We start from the raw sequence: 19,699 nt of genomic DNA on the forward strand, positions 1-19,699 counted from the left end.
TTTTGTTTGTTTGTTTGTTTGTTCTCTTTCTCCTGTTCCCTCTCCTTTCTCCTGTCCACTTAGTCCAGTGAGACATGCACACCCCTTCTCGACAGGCCAAGCAACACCACTTGGCTAAAAAGACAACAGGAAAGGAGCCTTGTTGGGTATGCCCCAGAACCAGCAACCAAATCCTACAACGCTGCCATTTTATTTACTTTTTTCTTCGTTCTTTGCTTTTTTTTTTTTGCCTTTTTTTCTCTTCTTTCACTCACCCATTTAGCTCATCACATCACATCTTCTCCTTTCCCTCCTGCCTATGTGCACTGTGTGCCAAGTGCCACATCACTGAGGAGGGTCTATGCAGTCCTCTAGACCTTACCCTACCTACCTTGCCTACCCTGTCAGCCCCATGCCACCATTCCACCCCTGCTGGACCTGTCCTGCTGCACCACAGCTGAATGACCGGCCATGTCCACTTGGCCAAGACAGAATTAGCACTCCCACAGGTGAGCAAACAACAAAACACATCCAGGTAGCCCACACAGACACAACCAAATAAAACAGAAAAGCAGGACAAGACAAATCTACAATCAATAGGCAAAGAAAATAATTCTTGGATGTCCTGGAAACAGCAGACATTATCAAAACATAAAAAAATCAGGACAGGTTTGCTTCAGAAAACAACCAAAATAAAACACCAAATGACCTTCTGGCAGAAGAAAAGGAATTGGGACTACATGATAGGGAATTCAAAACTAAGATTCAGGGTTTCCCAACCTAGGTAATGAACTTGCAAGGACAAAACTAGAGAAAGCCCAAGAGATTTAAACATTTTAACAAATGAAAAATATTCTTATGAGTTTGCACAATTAAGCTGAAGTGATTAATACCATTTCCTAAGCATCTCATGTCTACATTATAATCCTAAGTTATTAGTTCTCTGTTGCTACAAATTACCACAAATTTAGTGGCTTAAGATAACACAAATAAGTTATTTTATAGTTCTAGAGGTCAGAAGTACAAAATGGGTCTCACTGAGCTAAATCAAGGGGTCAGGGAACCAGAGAAGCCAATCTGTAAATGACAGCAAAGTCAGAACAATAAAAGAGGGAATAAATAGTGTAGGTATAGAACTTTCAAATAGAGAAGAAGTCAAGGCGATATCAAGTAGTAAAAGACTGATTTAACCTTAGGAAGATAGGGTAAATTTCAAGGCAACCAAAAACAAATTTTACATCCTCCTCATCAAAATGGAGGAAAAAAAACACAGTCTCAGTAACATAGGATCTACAAAAAAGAAACACACACACAAAACCCACAAGTAAAAGGGATTCAGCACAGGAGAGTAAGAGGAAAGAAGAAAATGTCAGCACCACACACACACAAAAAAAAAAGCACTATGAAATGACAGCAATAAACTCATACCTATCAATAATCACACTGAATGTAAATGGCTTAAATGCACCCATAAAGAGACAGAGATTTATAGATGGATTTAAAAAAAAAAAAAAAAAAAAAAACCAAGACTCTTTAATATGCAGTCTACAAGACACAAGCTTTAGAAACAAAGACATAAATACATTAAAAATAAATGATGTATAAAATATATATCAGACAAACAGCTACCAAAAAAAGAGTAGGAGAGGTAATACTAATCTCAGATAAAATAGACTTTAAAACAAAATCTACCATAAAAGATAAGGAAGGACATTATATAAATGATTAAAGGGACAATCCACCATAATGACATAGCCATAATAAATATCTACACACCCAAGGACAGGGTTCCAAAATACATAAAACAAACTCTAACAGCACTGAAAAGAGAAACAGACAGCACCACAATAATAGTAGGAAACTTTACCACACCAAGGAAAGAACATCTAGAAAGAAACTCAACAAAGGTACAGAAGATGTAGAGACCACAATCAACCTACTTGATCTCTAGACATATACAGAACACTCCACACAACAGCAGCAAAGTGCACATTCTTTTCCAACATACATGTAACATTCTACAGAATAGAATACATCTCAGGCCACAAAGCAACCCCTCAATAAAATCCAAAATGCTGACATAATACAAAGCATCTTCTCTGATCACAATGGCATAAAAGTAGAATTTAATAACAGGAAGAATAAGAAAAAAAAAACAAATACATGGAAACTGAATAAAACCTTGCTTAAAAACCACTGGGTAATAGAAGTAATTAAAGACGGAATTGAAAAATTCCTAGAGTGAAACAAAAAAGAAACCACATCATACCAAAAACTTTGGGACACATCAAAGGCAGTGCTTATAGGTCAATTTATAGCAATAGATACACACATCAAAAAAGACTAAAGCAACAAAATCAAAACATTATCTATACAACTCGAACAAATAGAAAAAGAACACCAAAACAAGCCCACAGTCATCAGAAGAAAGCAAATAATAAAAATCAGAGCAGAAATAAACAAAATAGTGAATAGGAAAACAAAACAATCAACAAAACCAGAAGTTGTTTCTTTGAAAGGGTTAATAAAATTGACAAACCATTGACCAAGCTGGCAAAAGAAAAACAGGAGAGGGTGCAAATAACACAAGGAATGGAATGGGGGACATTACAACAGACCCAACAGAAATAAAAAGGATCATAACCTGGTGTGATGAAAAACTACAACAAATATGAAAACCTAGAGGTAATGGACAAATCTCTAGAAACACACTACTTAACTAATACAAGCCGAAGTTGAAAATCTGAACAGATTCATAAGAAGAGAAAATATTGAAAAGGTAAAAAAAAAAAAAAAAAAGCTCTAGCCCAGATGGCTTCACTGGAGAATTCTACCCAGCATTCAGAGAAGAGCTTGCAATAGTACTACTCAAACTATTTCAGATCAGAGAAATTTAAGTGATGCTTCCAAATTCATTTGATGAAGCCAGCATAATCCTAATACCAAAACCTGGCAAAGATACCACAAAAAGAAAGAAAAGAAAAATTACAGACCAATGTCTCTCATGAATACTGAAGCAAAAATTCTCAACAAAATTCTAGCCAGTAGAACTCAACATCATATCAAAAAAAAAAAAAAAAAAAATACATCATGACCAAGTGGGATTCTTACCAGGTATGCAAGGATGGTTCAGCATTAGAAAATCAAGCAACCTATTCTACCACATAAATAAAACAAAAGAAAAGAAACACATGAGCATCTCAATTGACACAGAAAAGGCATCTGATAAAGGCACCCAAAAAGGCATACATTCTTCATAAAAACACTCAATAAAATAGGAATAGAATGGAAATTTCTCAACATAATAATGGGCATCTACGGAAAACCAACAGCCAACATCATTCTTTAAGGAGAGAGGTGGGAAAACAGGAACAAGACAAAGATGCCCTTTATCACCACTCTTAATATTGTGCTAGAAGTCCTAGTTAGAGCAATAAAGCAAGAAAAATAAATAAAGGGCAACCAAAATGGTAAAGAAGAAGTAAACCTGTCACTGTTTGTGGATGATACCATACTATACGTAGAGAACCCAAAGGACTCCACAATAAACTACTGGAACTGATAGAAAGATTCAGCAGATTAGTAGGATACAAGATAAACATGCACAAATCAGTTGGATTCCTATACATCAATTAAGAGATCTATGAAAAGAAAATCAGGAAAGCAATATAATTTACATTAGCCCCTAAAGAAAATAAAATAGTTAGGAATAAATGAAACCAAGGACAAAAAAAAAAGCTGTACAAAGAAAACTATAAAACAGTACTCCAAGAAACCAAAAGAGACCTACATAATTGAAAAAACATACTGTGCTCATAGACAGGTAGACTCAACTTTGTGAAAATGGCAATTCTACCCAAGGCAATCTACAAATGCAATGCAATCTTGATCCAAATACCGACAACTTTTTTAAAGAGATGTAAAAACTAATCATTAACTTTATATGGAATGGAAAAAGGTCCTGTATAAGCAAACACTATGAAGAAAAAGAATAAAGTAGGAGGACTTGCACTACTTGACCTCAGAACCTGTTATACAGGTATGGTGGTCATAACAGCCTGGTACTGGTACAACTACAGACACATTGAACAATGTAACAGAATTGAGAATCCAGATGTAAATCCATTCACCTTTGGTCACCTGATCTTCAACAAAGGCACAAAGTCCACCAAATGGGAAAAAGACAGTGTTTTCAACAAAAGGTGCTGGCAAAACTGGATGTCCATCTGTGAAAAACTAAAACAAGATCCCTACCTCCCACCATACACAGAAACTGATTCAAAATAGACCAAGGAACTAAATATAAAACCCCCCAAAATAAAGATAATAGAATAAAAAATAGGGTTAATGATGGAGGTGCTAATAGAGGGCTTAAATAGGATATAAACCATAACTAAACGTACACAAGCACCAGAAGATAAGTTAGATAACTGAGATCTTCTAAAAATCAAACACTTATTCTCATCAAAAGACTTCACCAAAAGAGAACCTACAGACTGGAAAAAAAAAAAAAAAATTGGCTATTACAAATCTGACAAAGGTCTAATCTCTAAATTCTATAGGAAAATCCAACACCTCTACAACAAAAAAATAACCCAATTGAAAAATGGGCAAAGGAAATGAACACTTTACCAAAGAAGACATTGAAGCAGCTAACAGACACGTGATGAAATGCTTAAGATCACTAGCCATTAGAGAAATGCAAATCAAAACTACAATGAGACACCATTTCACCTCAACATTACTGGCACCAAAAAAAACCCAGAAAATAACAAACTTTGGAGAGGCTGCCAGGGAGCTTGGAACTCTTATGCATTGCTGGTGGGAATACAAAATAGTACAACCACTTTGGAAAATGATGTGGCACTTGTTTAAAAAGCTGGAAACAGAAAAACCATATGATCCAACAATCCCGCTTCTAGGAACGTATCCTAGAGAAATAAGAGACCTCACTTGAATAAACATATGCACAACCATGTTCCTTGAAGCGTTATTCACAACAGCAAAAAGATTGAAACAGCCTAAGTGCCCACCAACAGATAAGTAGATAAACTATGATACATACACACAATGGACCACTACTCAACATAAAGAATGAGGATGGATCTGTGAAACATCTCACGACATGGATGAATCTGGGGAGCATTACGCTGAATGAAACAAGTTAATCACAAAAGCACAGATACTGTATGAGATCACTATCATAAAAACTCCTGAAAAGGTTTACACACGGGAAGAAACAATCTTTGATGGTTATGAGGAAAGGGAAGGGTGGAGAGCGAAAAACACTGCCTAGAGAATAGGTAACTAGTGACTTTGGTGAAGGGTAAGACAGTACACAATACTGTGGAAGTCAGTCAGCACAGCTCGACCAAGGGAATGGCATGGAAGCTTCACCACCACAGATTGCTCTGACAGGGATCATGACAGAGGGTCCTTGACGGAGAAAAATGTAGAACAGATTTCTAACTCCCTCAAAAAAAGACCAGACTTAATGGTCTGACAGCTAGGAGAGAAACCCCAAGAGTGAGGCCCCCAGACACCTTATAACTCAGTACTGAAGTCACTCCTGAGGTTCACCCTTCAGCCAAAGACTAGACAGGCCCATAAAACAAAACAAGACTAAATGGGCTCACCAACCCAGAGGTAAGTAGGAGAAGGCAGGAGGGGACAGAAAAGCTGGTAACAAGGAACCCAAGGTAGAGAAGAGGTGAGTGTTGACATGTCATGGGGTTGGCAATCAATGCCACAAAACTATATGTATATTAATCATTTAACGAGAAACCAATTTGCTTTGTAAGCTTTTATCTAAAGTAAAATAACAAAGAAATAAAAGAAATTCAAATTATGAAACAATGAAATAGTTCAGTTAGGAAACAATAAATAATCAATGAATGCGAAACAATTTGTTGAAAACCTGATGGATGGAACCAGCTGACATCATCTGAATCTATTGATCAAAAATCAATAATAATAATAATAAAACCCAAATCCATTGCACAGAGTTGATTGCAACTTATGGGGACTCTATATGACAGAGTAGAACTGCTCCATAGGGTTTCCAAGGAAAGGCTGGTGAATTTGAACTGCCAGCCTTTTGGTTAGCAGCCTGAGTTCTTAACCACTGAGCAACCAAGGAGAAGTGTGTATGTGTATGTATGTATGTATGTATGTATGTATGTATGTATATATATATATATACCCACAGCATTCAAGTTGATTTGGCCTCATAGCGACCCCATAGAGTTTCTGAGGCTGTCCATCTCTACAGAAGCACAAATCTTTCTCTGGAGTAGCCCCTGGTGGTTTCAAACCACTGATCTTTGGGATAGCAGTCAATGGCTTTAACCATTATGTCACTATATATATGTGTGTGTGTGTGTATATACACACACACATATAAGACAGTTATTATTTAAGCCCTACTATAAAGAAAAAACTGTAATAGAAAGGATACAGCTATGAAAAAAAGGAGTCCACATACAAAAATTCTTAATACAAAATGGAAGTTGAATCTAATCAAGCCTCCAGCTCTTTGTGTCATCTCCTAGGGATCTCTCTGTCGTGTTCATAAGCACAAGGTTTTGTCCCGAACCCTCATGGCCTGAAGTTAACAAGCACAGGACTCTTCGCATCCATGTGGACACACAGCACCTGGTAATCTGCCAAGTTTCCACATAACATACTGTGGGGATAGGACTGTGAGATATTAGAAAACATTTAGTGGGACAGCCTTTAAGCCGGCTATTGGGCTCTACATTCACTCCCAGTTTCAGCTCACCAAGATTTTTTAAAATGTTATTGTGGTAAAATACATACAACATTAAATTTCCCATTTTCACCATTTTTTATTTTTAATTGTAAAATTGTTGTTGTTGTTGTTAGGTGCCTTTAAGTAGGTTCCTACTCATAGCGACCATATGCACAACAGAACAAAACATTGTCTGGTCCTGTACCATCCTTACAATCATTGTAATGCTTGAGTTCATTGTTGCCGCCACTGTCAATCCACCTCGTTGAAGGTCTTCCTCTTTTCTCCTGACAACGTGCCCAAAGTATGTAAGACTCAGTCTCACCATCCTTGCTTCTAAGGAGCATTCTGGTTGTACTTCCTCCAAGACAGATTTGTTTGTTTTTTTGGCAATCCATGGTATATTCAATATTTTTCACCAACACCACTATTCAAAGACGTCAATTCTTCTTCTGTCTTCCTTATTCATTGTCCAGCTTTCACATGCATATGATGTGATTGAAAATACCACGGCTTAGGTCAGGTGCACCTTAGTCTTCGAGGTGACATCTTTGCTTTTCAACACTTTAAAGAGGTCCTTTGCAGCAGATTTACCCAATGCAATGCCTCTTTTGATTTCTTGACTGCTGCTTCCATGTGTGTTGATTGTGGGTCCAAATAAAACTAAATCCTTGACAACCTCAATCTTTTCTCTATTTATCATGATGTTGGTTACTGGTCCAGTTGTGAGGATTTTTGTTTTCTTTATGTTGAGGTGTAATCCATACTGAAAGCTGTAGTCTCTTATCTTCGTTAGTAAGTGCTTCAAGTCTTCTTCACTTTCAGCAAGCAAGGTTGTATCATCTGCATAATGCAGGCTGTTAACGAGTCTTCCTCCAATTCTAATGCCCCGTTCTTCTTCATATAGTCTAACTTCTCCAACTATTTGCTCAGCACACAGATTGAATAGATACGGTGAAAGGATACAACCCAGACACACACCTTTCCTGACTTTAAGCCAGTCAGTATCTCCTTGTTCTGCCTAAACAAATGCTTCTCGATCTATGTAAAGGTTCCTCATGAACACAACTATGTGTTCTGGAATTCCCATTCTTCACAATGTTATCCATAATTTGTTATGATCCACACAGTTGAATGCCTTTGCATAGTCAATAAAACATAGGTAAACATCCTCTGTTATTCTCTGATTTTAGCCTGGATCTATCTGACATCAGCAATGATATCCCTGGTTCCATGTCCTCTTCTGAAACCAGCCTGAATTTCTGGGAGTTCCCTGTCTATATGCTGCTGCAGCAGTTTTTGAATGATTTGCAGCAAAATTTTGCTTGTGTGTGATATGAATGATATTGTTCAATAATTTCCACACTTGGTTGGATCACCTTTCTTGGGAATAGGCATAAATATGGATCTCTTCCAGTCAGTTGGCCAGGAAGCTGTCTTCCATATTTCTTGGCATAGATGAGTGAGTACCTCCAGAGCTGCATCCGTTTGTTGAAATATTTCAATTGACATTCCAGCAATTCTTGGACCCTTGTTTTTCTCCAATGCCTTCAGAGTATCTTGGACTTCTTCCTTTAGTACCATTGGTTCCTGATCATATGCTACCACTTGACATGGCTGAACATTGACTAATTCTGTCTGTCAGTTGGTCATACTGCGGGGGTTGCATGTTCCTGTGATGCTGGAAGCTATGCCTCTGGCATCCAGATACCAGTGGGGTCACCCATGGAGGACAGGTTTCCGCTGAGCTTCCAGACTAAGGCAGACTGGGAAGAAGGACCCAGGAGTCTACTTCTGAAAAGCGTTAGCCAGTGAAATCCTTATGAATAGCAGCAGAACATTTTCTGACACAGTGCTGGAAGACGAGCCCCCAGGTTGGAAGACACTTAAAAGATGACTGGGCAAGAGCTGCCTCCTCAGAGTCGACCTTAATGACGTGGATGGAGTAAAGCTTTAGGGACCTTCATTTGCTGATGTGGCATGACTCAAAATGAGAAGAAACAACTGCAAAGATCCATTAATAATTGGAATCTGGAATGTACAAAGTATGAATCTAGGAAAATTGGAAATCATCAAAAATGAAATGGAATGCATAAACATCGATATCTTAGGCGTTAGTGAGCTGAAGTGAACTGGTATTTGCCATTTTGAATCGGACAATCATACAGTCTACTATGCTGGGAATGACAACTTGAAAAGGGATGTTGTTGCATTCATCGTCAAAACGAACATTTCAAGATCTATCCTGAAGTACAACACTGTCAGTGTTAGGATAAAATCCATACACCTACAAGGAAAACCAGTTATTACGAATATTATTCAAAGTTATGCACCAACCACTAAGGCCAAAGATGAAGAAATAGAAGATTTTTATCACCTGCTGCAGTCTGAAATTGATTGAACATGCAATCAGGGTGCCTTGATAATTAGTGGTGATTGGAATGCTAAAGTTGGAAATAAAGAAGGATTTGGTAATTGGAAAATATGGCCTTGGTGATAGAAACAATGCCAGAGACCAAATGACAGAATTTTGCAAGACCAACGACTTCTTCATTGCGAGTACCTTCTTTCACCAACATAAACTATGACTATACACATGGACCTCACCAGATGAAACACACAGAAATCAAATTGACTACATCTGTGGAAAGTGACGGTGGAAAAGCTCGATACCATCAGTCAGAACAAGGCCAGGGGCTGACTGTGGAAATGACCGTCAATTGCTCATATGCAAGTTCAAGCTGAAACGGAAGAAAATCAGAGCAAGTCCATGAAAGCCAAAATACGACCTTGAGTACATCTTGAGACCATCTCATGAATAGATTTGATGTATTGAATGCTAGTGACTGAAGACCAGAAGAGTTGTGCAATGACATCAAGGACATCGTACATGAAGAAAGCAAGAGGTCATTGAAAAGGCTGGGAAGAAAGAAAAGACCAAGACGGATGTCAGAGGAGACTCTGAATCTTGCTCACAAATGTCAAACAACTAAAGCAAAAGGAAGAAATGATGAAGTAAAAGAACCGAACAGAAGATTTCAAAGGGCAGCTCAAGAAGACAAAGTGAAGTATTATGACTTGTGCAAAGACTGGAGATAGAAAACCAAAAGGGAAGAACATGCTTAGCATTTCTCAAGCTGGAAGAATTGAGGAAACAATTCAAGCCTCGAGTTGCTATAGTGAAGGATTCTATGGGGAAAATATTAAATGACAAAGAAGCATCAAAAGAACATGGAAGGAATACAGTGTAAAATTAAGTGACGTTAACACTTGTATATTATTCAGCCTTCACCACTATCTACCTCCATAAGTTTTCTTCTACACTCTATATCGACAGCACTGCGTTGGGTGTGCACTCTATACTTCTAAAGTAAAAACTCTCCAAATATTAGAATTACATTTGGATTTTGACATTTAAAAAAAACTTTTTCAAGTGTAGAGGATTTAGCAACATCTTTGGAGCTCTGGTGGTGGGGTGGGTAATAGCTCAGCTACTAACCAAATGGTTGGCAGTTTGAATTCACCAGCTGCTCCTTGGAAACCCTACAGGGCTGTTCTATTCTGTCCTGTAGAGTTCTTATGAGTTGGAATCAATTTGGCAGCAAAGGGTTTGTTTTTTTTTCAGCCAGGATCCATCTAATATCAGCAATGATATCCCTGGTTCCACGTTCTCTTCTGAAACAGGCCTGAATTTCTGGCAGTTCCTTGTCAATACACTGCTGCAATAGTTTTTAAATGATCTTAAGCAAAATTTTGCTTGCGTGTGATATTAATGATATTGTTCTATAATTTCCACATTCGGTTGGATCACCTTTCTTGGGAATAGGCATAAATATGGATCTCTTCCAATCAGTTGGCCAGGAAGCTGTGTTCCATATTTCTTGGCATAGACCAGTGAGCACCTCTAGCACTGCATCTGTTTGTTGAAACATCTCATTTGATATTCCATCAATACCCGGAGCCTTGTTTTTCGCCAATTTTTTTCAGAGCAGCTTGGACTTCTTCCTTCAGTACCATCGGTTCCTGATGATATGCCACCTCTTGAAATGGTTGAATATCGACTAATTCTTTTTGGCATAACGACTCTCTGTATTCCTTCCATCTTCTTTTGATGCTTCCTGCGTTGTTTAATATTTTCCCCATGGAATCCTTCAATATTGCAACTCGAGGCTTGAATTTTTTCTTCAGTTCTTTCAGCTTGAGAAACACTGAGCGTGTTCTTCCCTTTTGGTTTTCCATCTCCAGCTCTTTGCACATGTCATTATAATACTTTATTTTGTCTTCTCGAGAGACCTTTTGAAATCTTCTGTTTAGTTCTTTTACTTCATGAATTCTTCCTTTTGCTTTAGCTGCTCGATGCTGAAGAGCAAGTTTCAGAGTCTCCTCTGACATCCATCTTGGTCTTTTTTTTCATTCCTGTCTTTTCAATGACCTCTTGCTTTCTTCATGGATGATGTCCTTGATGTTATTCCACAACTCGTCTGGTCTTCAGTCACTAGTGTTCAATGTGTCAAACCTATTCTTGAGATGGTCTCTAAATTCAGGTGGGATATACTCAAGGTCATATTTTGGCTCTCATGGACTTGCTCTGATTTTCTTTAGTTTCAGCTTGAAATTGTATGTGAGCAATTGATAGTCTGTTCCACAGTCGGCCCCTTGGCCTTGTTCTGACTGATGATATTGAGCTTTTCCATCGTCTCTTTCCACAGATGTAGTCAATTTGATTTCTGTGTGTTTCATCTGGTGAGGTCCATGTGTACAAAAAAAATAGTCGCCGTTTATGTTGGTGAAAGAAGGTATTTGCAATGAAGAAGTCGTTGGTCTTGCAAAATTCTGTCATTCGATCTCCGGCATTGTTTCTATCACCGAGGCCACATTTTCCAACTACTGATCCTTTTTCTTTGTTTCTGACTTTCACATTCCAATTGCCAGTAATTATCAATGCATCTTGATTGCATGTTCAATCAATTTCAGACTGCAGCACCTGATAAAAATCTTCTACTTCTTTATCTTTGGCACTAGTGATTTGAATAATAGTCGTATTAACTGGTCTTCCTTGTAGGTGTATGGATATTATCCTATCACTGACAGCGTTGTACTTCAGGATAGATCTTGAGATATTCACTTTGACGATGAATGCAACACCATTCCTCTTCGAGTTGTCATTCCCATCATAGTAGACTATATGATTGTGCGATTCAAAATGGCCAATACCAGTCCATTTCAGCTCACTAATGCCTAGGATATCGACATTTATGTGTTCCATTTCATTTTTGATGATTTACAGTTTTCCTAGATTCATACTTTGTACATTCCAGGTTCTGATTATTAATGGATGTTTGTAGCTGTTTCTCCTCATTTTGAGTCATGCCACATCAGCAAATGAAGGTCCCTAAAGGTTTACTCCATCCACGTCATTAAGGTCTACTCTACTTTGAGGAGGCAGCTCTTCCCCAGTCATCTTTTGAGTGCCTTCCAACCTGGGGGGCTCATCTTCCAGCACTATAACAGACAATGTTCCGCTGTTATTCATAAGGTTTTCACTGGCTAATGCTTTTCAGAAGTAGACTGCCGGGTCCTTCTTCCTAGTCTGTCTTAGTCTGGAAGCTCAGCTGAAGCCTGTCCTCCATGGGTGACCCTGCTGTTATCTGAATACCGGTGGCATAGCCTCCAGCATCAGAGCAACACACAAGCCCCCACAGTATGACAAACAGACAGACACGTGGGGGCAATGAATAAGCTGGACAATGAATAAGGAAGACTGAAGAAGAGCTGATGCCTTTGAATTGTGGTGTTGGCAAAGAATATTGAATATACAAACATCTGCCAAAAGAACAAACAAATCTGTCTTAGAACAAGTACAATCAGAAAGCTCTTTAGAAGCAAGGATGGTGAGACTGCATCTTACATACCTTGGACATTTTGTCAGGAGGGATTAGCCCCTTGAAAAGGACATCATGCTTGGCAGAGTACAGGGCCAGCGGAAAAGAGGAAGACCCTCAATGAGGTGGATTGACACAGTGGCTGCAACAATGAGCTCAAGCATAACAACAATTGTAGGGATGGTGCAGGACCGGGCAGTGTTTTGTTCTGTTGTGCATATGGTCGCTATGAGTCTGAACCAACTCAAAGGCACCTAACAATAAGAACAACAACAACACAAGATTAGATAGTATCTTAAACCAATCTTTTTTGAGATATAAAAGAGAGTAGCAAGCAGAGTGACATGGCAACCTCATACCACCAAGAAAGCAGCACCAGGAGCAGAGCTCATCCTTTGGACCTGTGGTTCCTGCACTGAGATGCTCCCAGACTAAGGGAAGATTGATGACAAAGCCCTTCCTCCACAGCCAACAGGGAGAGAAAGTCTTCCCGTGGAGCTATTACGCTGAATTTGGAACTCTAGCCTACTAGATTGGGAAAGAATACATTTCACTTTGCTAAAGCCATCCACTTGTGGTATTTCTGTTATAGCAGCACTAGATGACTAAGACAGAATTTTGTACCAGGAATGGGGTGCTGCTCTAAAAGATACTTAAAACATGGAACCAGTTTTGAAACTGAATGGATAGGGGACTAGCATCAGCAGACAACTGGCAGAAGCAGAGATCCTGCAGTGGCAGAGACAGAGAACCAGCAGCAGCAGAACAAGGAGGCCAGTGTCAGACAGCGCTGGAGCTGACCCACAGAGTGAGAGAGCTGAGTGCCTGTGCTCAAGAGGCCTCCTGGTGAAGTGGGGTGCCTCTGGGTACTTATCAGTGGAGCTAGTCTTGTCGGCCCACGGAGCAAGAAAGCTGAGTGCCTTCGGGTCAAAGATTACTGGCCAAGTGGGGTGCCTCCAAGCACTTATTGGTGGAGCTACAGAGCATTGAAACACTTGCCCCAGCAGGGCAGATATGAGCGTGAGGCCAGAGGAGCTGAGAGGTCAAGAAACCAGGAAGCAAAAGTTGAAGAGAAAAGTAACACAGAAAGCTGAGCTGCCTCAGTCTTAACAGGTATGGCCTGAACCTCTGGAGTTTCAAAAGGTGAAGCCATGGCCTCTGGTGTTTCTAAGTGGAGTTGCCACTCAAGTGAAGTAGGAGAATGGTGCACCTGAAGTCAAGGGAACGGAGTTCCCATCCCAGTGGACCTGGAAGGTAGAACCAAAGCACAGGGACTAGGGGCCTCCACTGAGAATCCAAAGAATGTGGCCAATGCCTACAGTCTGAAGGGCAGGACTATTGTGTAAATGGCCTCAGAAAACAGAAGATTTTTTTCAAACCTTTAGAGCTAATGTGATGTGTTCTGCTGACTTGCAAAGTGCTTGTTATGCCTTTTTTCCCTCCAATTTCTCCTGTTTATAACAGAAGTATCTACCTTGAGGCTGTAACACCATTGTATTTTGGAAAACAGATAACTCATAGTCTAGATTTCACAGATGAAGAATAATTTTTGGATTGTGGACTGAGTTGATTTAATACTTTTGCTACGATACGATGGGGTAAATATGTTTTACATGTGGCAAAGGCATGAATTTTGGGGGGCCCAAAGAGTGGAATGTCGTGGATTGAATTTTTGAATTTTGTCCCCCCAAAATATCCATAAACTTGGCTGTGTCATGATTCCCAGTGTTGTGTGATTTTCCACCAGTTTGTCATCTGATGTGACTTCTCTGTGTTGTAAATCCCATCACTATGATGTAATAAAATGGATCGGTGGCAGTTGTATTGATGAGGTCTACAAGATTAGATAGTATCTTAAGCCAACCCTTTTGAGATATAAAAGAGAAGCAAGCAGAGTGACATGGGAACCTCATACCATAAAGAACGCAGCACTGGAAGCGCAGTGCCCCCTTTAGACCTGAGGTTCCTGCACTGAGATGCTCCCAGACCAAGGAAGATTGATGACAAGGAACTTCCTCCAGAGCTGATGGAGACAGAAAGCCTTACCCTGGAGCTAATGTTCTGAATTTGGATTTGTACCCTACTAGACTGGGAGAGAATAAATTTCTCTTTGCTAAAGCCATCCACTTGCGGTATTGCTGTTACGGCAGCACTACAGGAGTAAGACAGTATTTTGACGGAATTTTTTAACAATGTTCAGGCTCCTATTATGCTAGTAACTTTTCATGGTTTCTATCAAATACATGACCTATAGTGAGTATTCATTAATAATAGGTATTCCCTTTTTGGAATTCCCTTTTCTCTTTTAAATGATGTAACATATGATATTCATTTAATCACCTGAAAATAAAATTATTATGAAAAATAGATAAATGTTACATTCTATTTTTGAACAAATGATTTGTCATTAACTATGGAGTTTTTTTTTTATGGAGTGCACGATTCAGAGTGTATTATGAATTTTAGAAGTAACAAAACTTTACAATTTATTTCACAGATCATTTAAGACATCCATAATAAAGTTGGTGGTACATTATGCTTAGCTTCTCAAATTATTTTTATTTAAATTTGTTCTTTATATCAGAAAGGAGATATTTTTCTTTATCCCTCCCATTAAAGAAAGCCATGATTAACTTTTTTTTTCATGCTTACCCACACATTTTGTAAACCATCTTTCAACTACTATCAGTGAAGTTATAGGCAAAGATAATTTCACAGTAAAAAAAAAAAAAATCATTTTTATATGCCACTTAGAATAACCGCAAGAAAATGTGTTAATGCATAAATGTCTTATTGAAAACAAAACAAACCAAAACAAAAGAGACAAATAAGATTGATTTTTTCTGAGATCTGCTCCGTTAAAATTACCCTGTTGACATCTGGTCAATTCAGACTTACAGAGACACTATAGGACAAAGTAGAACTGCTTCATAGGGTTTCCTGGGTTATAAACCTTTACAGAAGCTGATTGCCACATCTTTCTCCCATGGAGCCACTTGTAGGGTCAAACCGCTGACCTTTTGGTTAGTACCCGAGCATTTAACCATTGCTGAAATGAAGCAGCAACTATTTTGTAATTAATGCACTTTGTCACTTACCTGCTAGCTAATCTCCTTGGCACGAGGCAGCAGCTGGGCCTGCAACCTGCAACCGCTTCACTTTCCTGAATCCTTCTTGAGCTTTTCCTGGGTCAGGCCTTTAGCTCTATGAGGGAGAGCACCAGCTTCCCCTTCGGGACACCCATATTATTGGCATCAAAAACTGTCATGGACTTCAGTCTGTCCCAATGAGTTGCTGCTTATCTCTCCCCTCCTCCCCCCTACTTTATATACGTCTTCTCTTTCTCTCTGAACTGCTCGGCAGATTTCAGACTTCAGCATTAGTCATGACCACAACAATCTTGCAGAGAATTTTAGACAAGTTCCCACAATTGGGTAAAGCCAAGTCCCCGTGATAAATCCCTTACTGTATCTATATATACTTACTAGTGCCCCACTTCCACTGATTGAACACTGTGATATATTGGCTCTTAATATAAGCTCCCAAACATTTTCATACTTAAGAGATCGATAAAATATTTATTATCTGAGAATAATTCCAAATTATATTACTTAAAGTTATTAATAGAATATATCTCAGTATTTTTTGTTTGTTTTAGAATTTCTAGATGAATAAATGATAAAAGAAAATTTTTTTTTTTCTTTTATCATTTAAGACTACCTGAAATCAAATGTCACTCGAAAACACTTCCGGTTTCCTTGCTTCCAGGCTTACTCAAAATAGAATTATCTAAGACAGAACTTTAATATTAAATGTGCTATTTGCCTTTAAGTTATATGCAGATAAACTATAAAGGAATATGTTCTTGACTATACAGGGTTTGTAAAGTCCTTTGAATTACATATACATTTTCTTCATTAAGAGCTTTGAACATGTAATTACAAGACTGAGCTAAATCGCAATGACATTAGAGATTTGTATTAAATTAAGGTATATCAGATGCATTAGACTGAAGAATAAGGAGTCACAGATAACTCATAAAGTTTTGTTTTGCTTTCTTCATCAAATATTAAATCCATAGAAACTTAAGCTGTTGTCAAGGGTATATCTAAAAAGGGAATCAGGTATCTCCCCATCCCCCTGTTTTAAGACATGTAAAAATGTAGCACATCTATATTTAGTAAATGGAGCTACATCTGTAGACATGGAATATCCATTACCTGGTAGGAAAATTTTAGAGAACATTATAGTTAGAGAAACAATTTTTCATGAACTGAAAAAAAAAAATCATTTATCCTTTTATTCTAGGTAAAAACCTTAGGTTTCAAATTACAATTTGAAAAAGTGGGAAGAAAATAGACGTAAAATAATTTTGCTTAATTTAAAAATTTTCTTTAGAATCGTGGACTAGTAATATAACTATATCATAAAATCAGAAGAGGAATTGGCACTAGTTCAGTATTATCAATTTAAACACAGTATCTAGTCCTTTGGTATATATTAGCAGGGCTAGTATATTTTCCTTCAATGTAGTCAACTTTGTAACTCTACCCATTTGACTCTGGTCCTCAGACAACTTGTTAAATCCTTTATCCCTTATGAAAAAGAAAGTAAACAATATTTTATTAGTTACATTCATTCATTTTTTCAACCCTTTCCCTTTCCTTGCTTGGTCTGAGAACACAAAGACAAGGTCCCTGTGATGAATTTTAAAAAAATCCTCAAAAAAAAAAAAAAAACAACGCAGTACTGAACAGTTTCAGGGTAACTAATTGTGCTTGGATAACTATCTGTGAGCCTTTCTACTTTTCATCATCAAAAGATTTTCAGACACTGAAGGTAGGTGATTTCCTGCTAAGAATTTTCAAGTACTAACTCATAAAGGAACTCCAACTAAGCATAAATGCAACACTTTATACTAGAATTTGGTGGAAGGAATGCTGCATACTGGAATTTGGTAAAAGAATACATATGTGAGTAATAGTTTTGAGATACAAACTAAATCAAGAGAGGGAAAGTGAAGGGATGTGATTATCGCAAAGACACTATTTTGATATAAAATATAAACTTAAATATTTAAAAAAAATACAACACATAAATAGAAGAGCCTTCTACATGTTTGAGCATCATAGAGAAATGATCCACCTCCAGGAGCTTGTTCTATCTTTAGTCTGGAGGCAAGTTTTTCTGCCTCAAAAAGATAAGATGTCCCAACACACTATCACTGCCTACTCTAGTATCATGTCTTTCCTGTTTTTATTAGTTTTCAGCCACAGATGACAACTTTGCAGCTCAAAATTCTCTCCTAGTCCTCAGAATGAAGTGTACTGTTAGTGTTAACCATTGGTCTTTCTTTTGCTACTTTATTGAGCTCTGAACAAACTTTCTCCCATACTCTAGGTTCAGCAAGTGGCAAAATTACTGTGAGAACATGTATATCCTCTCAGGAATTATTAAAACATTTAATCAAATATTATTAGAATTACTGAATTACTTGCATAAAAAGGCAAATGTTAGTAGAATTTAAAATGACTGAAGAGTTTAAGCAGGTCAGATAATAAGCACATGTAATAGAGAGGTTCATATTTCATACAGATGTAGATTTGCTTCAGTCAATCATAGCAACCCACTCTTTGGTCTCTGAATGCTGGTAAAGATAAATTATAATAAATAGTGACTATCACTAAAAATCTGATATCAAGTGTACATTTAGTACAGTGCTAGTTACTCCTCTGTTTGATGGTCTTCCTAAATAAAGCCGGTTGAGAAAACAGGTACATACCTCCAGGTGATCTCCATTTCTGTCTTAAGAGAGATGACACTATATAATTGTCTTTCACATTTCCCTTCTATTACCTCTTAGTTTAGCATTTAATCCTTCACCCATTAAAATAGCAGCTCGAAGATGGCATTTCTTGTTGAAAAGTTATAGACATGCTAAGTGGAGTGTGAAAAATGAATTCTATAATTCGAAAACCTACTAGCTATCAGGTAGCAAGAAATGACTCCTGCCAGTTTTATTGACTATTAAAGAATATTTTATAGCACATGTTGCTGCGGATACTTTGTCTCCCAAGTTAAATGCTGTTCGTGCTAAATTCCAAAAAGAGTTCTTTGGGATTATCATTTTAAAGTCCAATCCTATAAGAATGGAAAAATAAAATAGATTTTTTCTTTTTTCTGGAAAGAACACGTTTGCTATTGTTTAATGTATCAGCACCAAATCTGGTGTTTAGAGAAGCCAGTCTTGCTAAGATTTTTCTCTATAATTGGAAAACATTGACATAAATATTTTTTAAAGTTTATTTTCATAACTAGGTAAGCTTTTATTTTTATTTATCTTGTGAGCGATGATGTATTGTTCCAGAAATTAATTTGCTGATTAGTTTTGCTCTTTGAAGCAGTTTCCTTATTACAATACAGTTTATTAAAACAAAACAAAACAAAAAAACCCTACCATCAAGTCGATTCTCACTCATAGTGACCCTACAGGACAGAGTAGAACTGCCTACTTAGGGTTCCCAGGACCATAATCTTTATGGAAGTAGACTGCCACATCTTTCTCCTGCAGAGCTGCTAGTGGATTCGAACCACGGACTTTTTGGTTAGCACCTGAAGGCTTAACCACTGTACAACCAAGGCACCTGTTCCTAATACAGAGTTAGGTGAAATCTATTACTAAATCTTAATAAATTTGTTGATTTGAGGCAACATAGTGTACTGAGCAAAAGGTTTGGAATTGGGAATTGAACAGACTATATTGTTCACTAATTTTGTGCCCTTGGGTTGTTACATAACCTCTGGAAGCCTCGGGTGTATGACGGGTGTGTTGTAGGGCTTGGTGAGGGTTGTAATTGATAGAATATGTATTTTGAATAGGGGCTAACACATAATAGATCCCTGATAAATATAAATTACTCTCTACAAGTACTTATATGTTCAGCTCATTCAAGCATACCTATAAATGTGTTGTTAAAATTTCATTTTTTCAAAGAAAGTGGTACTTTTTTTTTTAATCGCATATCTCTGTCTTAAAATCTTTCATCAAGAAGTGTTTGACCAGTACATTTCTTTTTAATGGTAAGCT

The sequence above is a fragment of the Elephas maximus genome, chromosome 5 (assembly GCF_024166365.1).
Source record: "Elephas maximus indicus isolate mEleMax1 chromosome 5, mEleMax1 primary haplotype, whole genome shotgun sequence".
Classification (NCBI taxonomy): Eukaryota; Metazoa; Chordata; class Mammalia; order Proboscidea; family Elephantidae; genus Elephas; species Elephas maximus.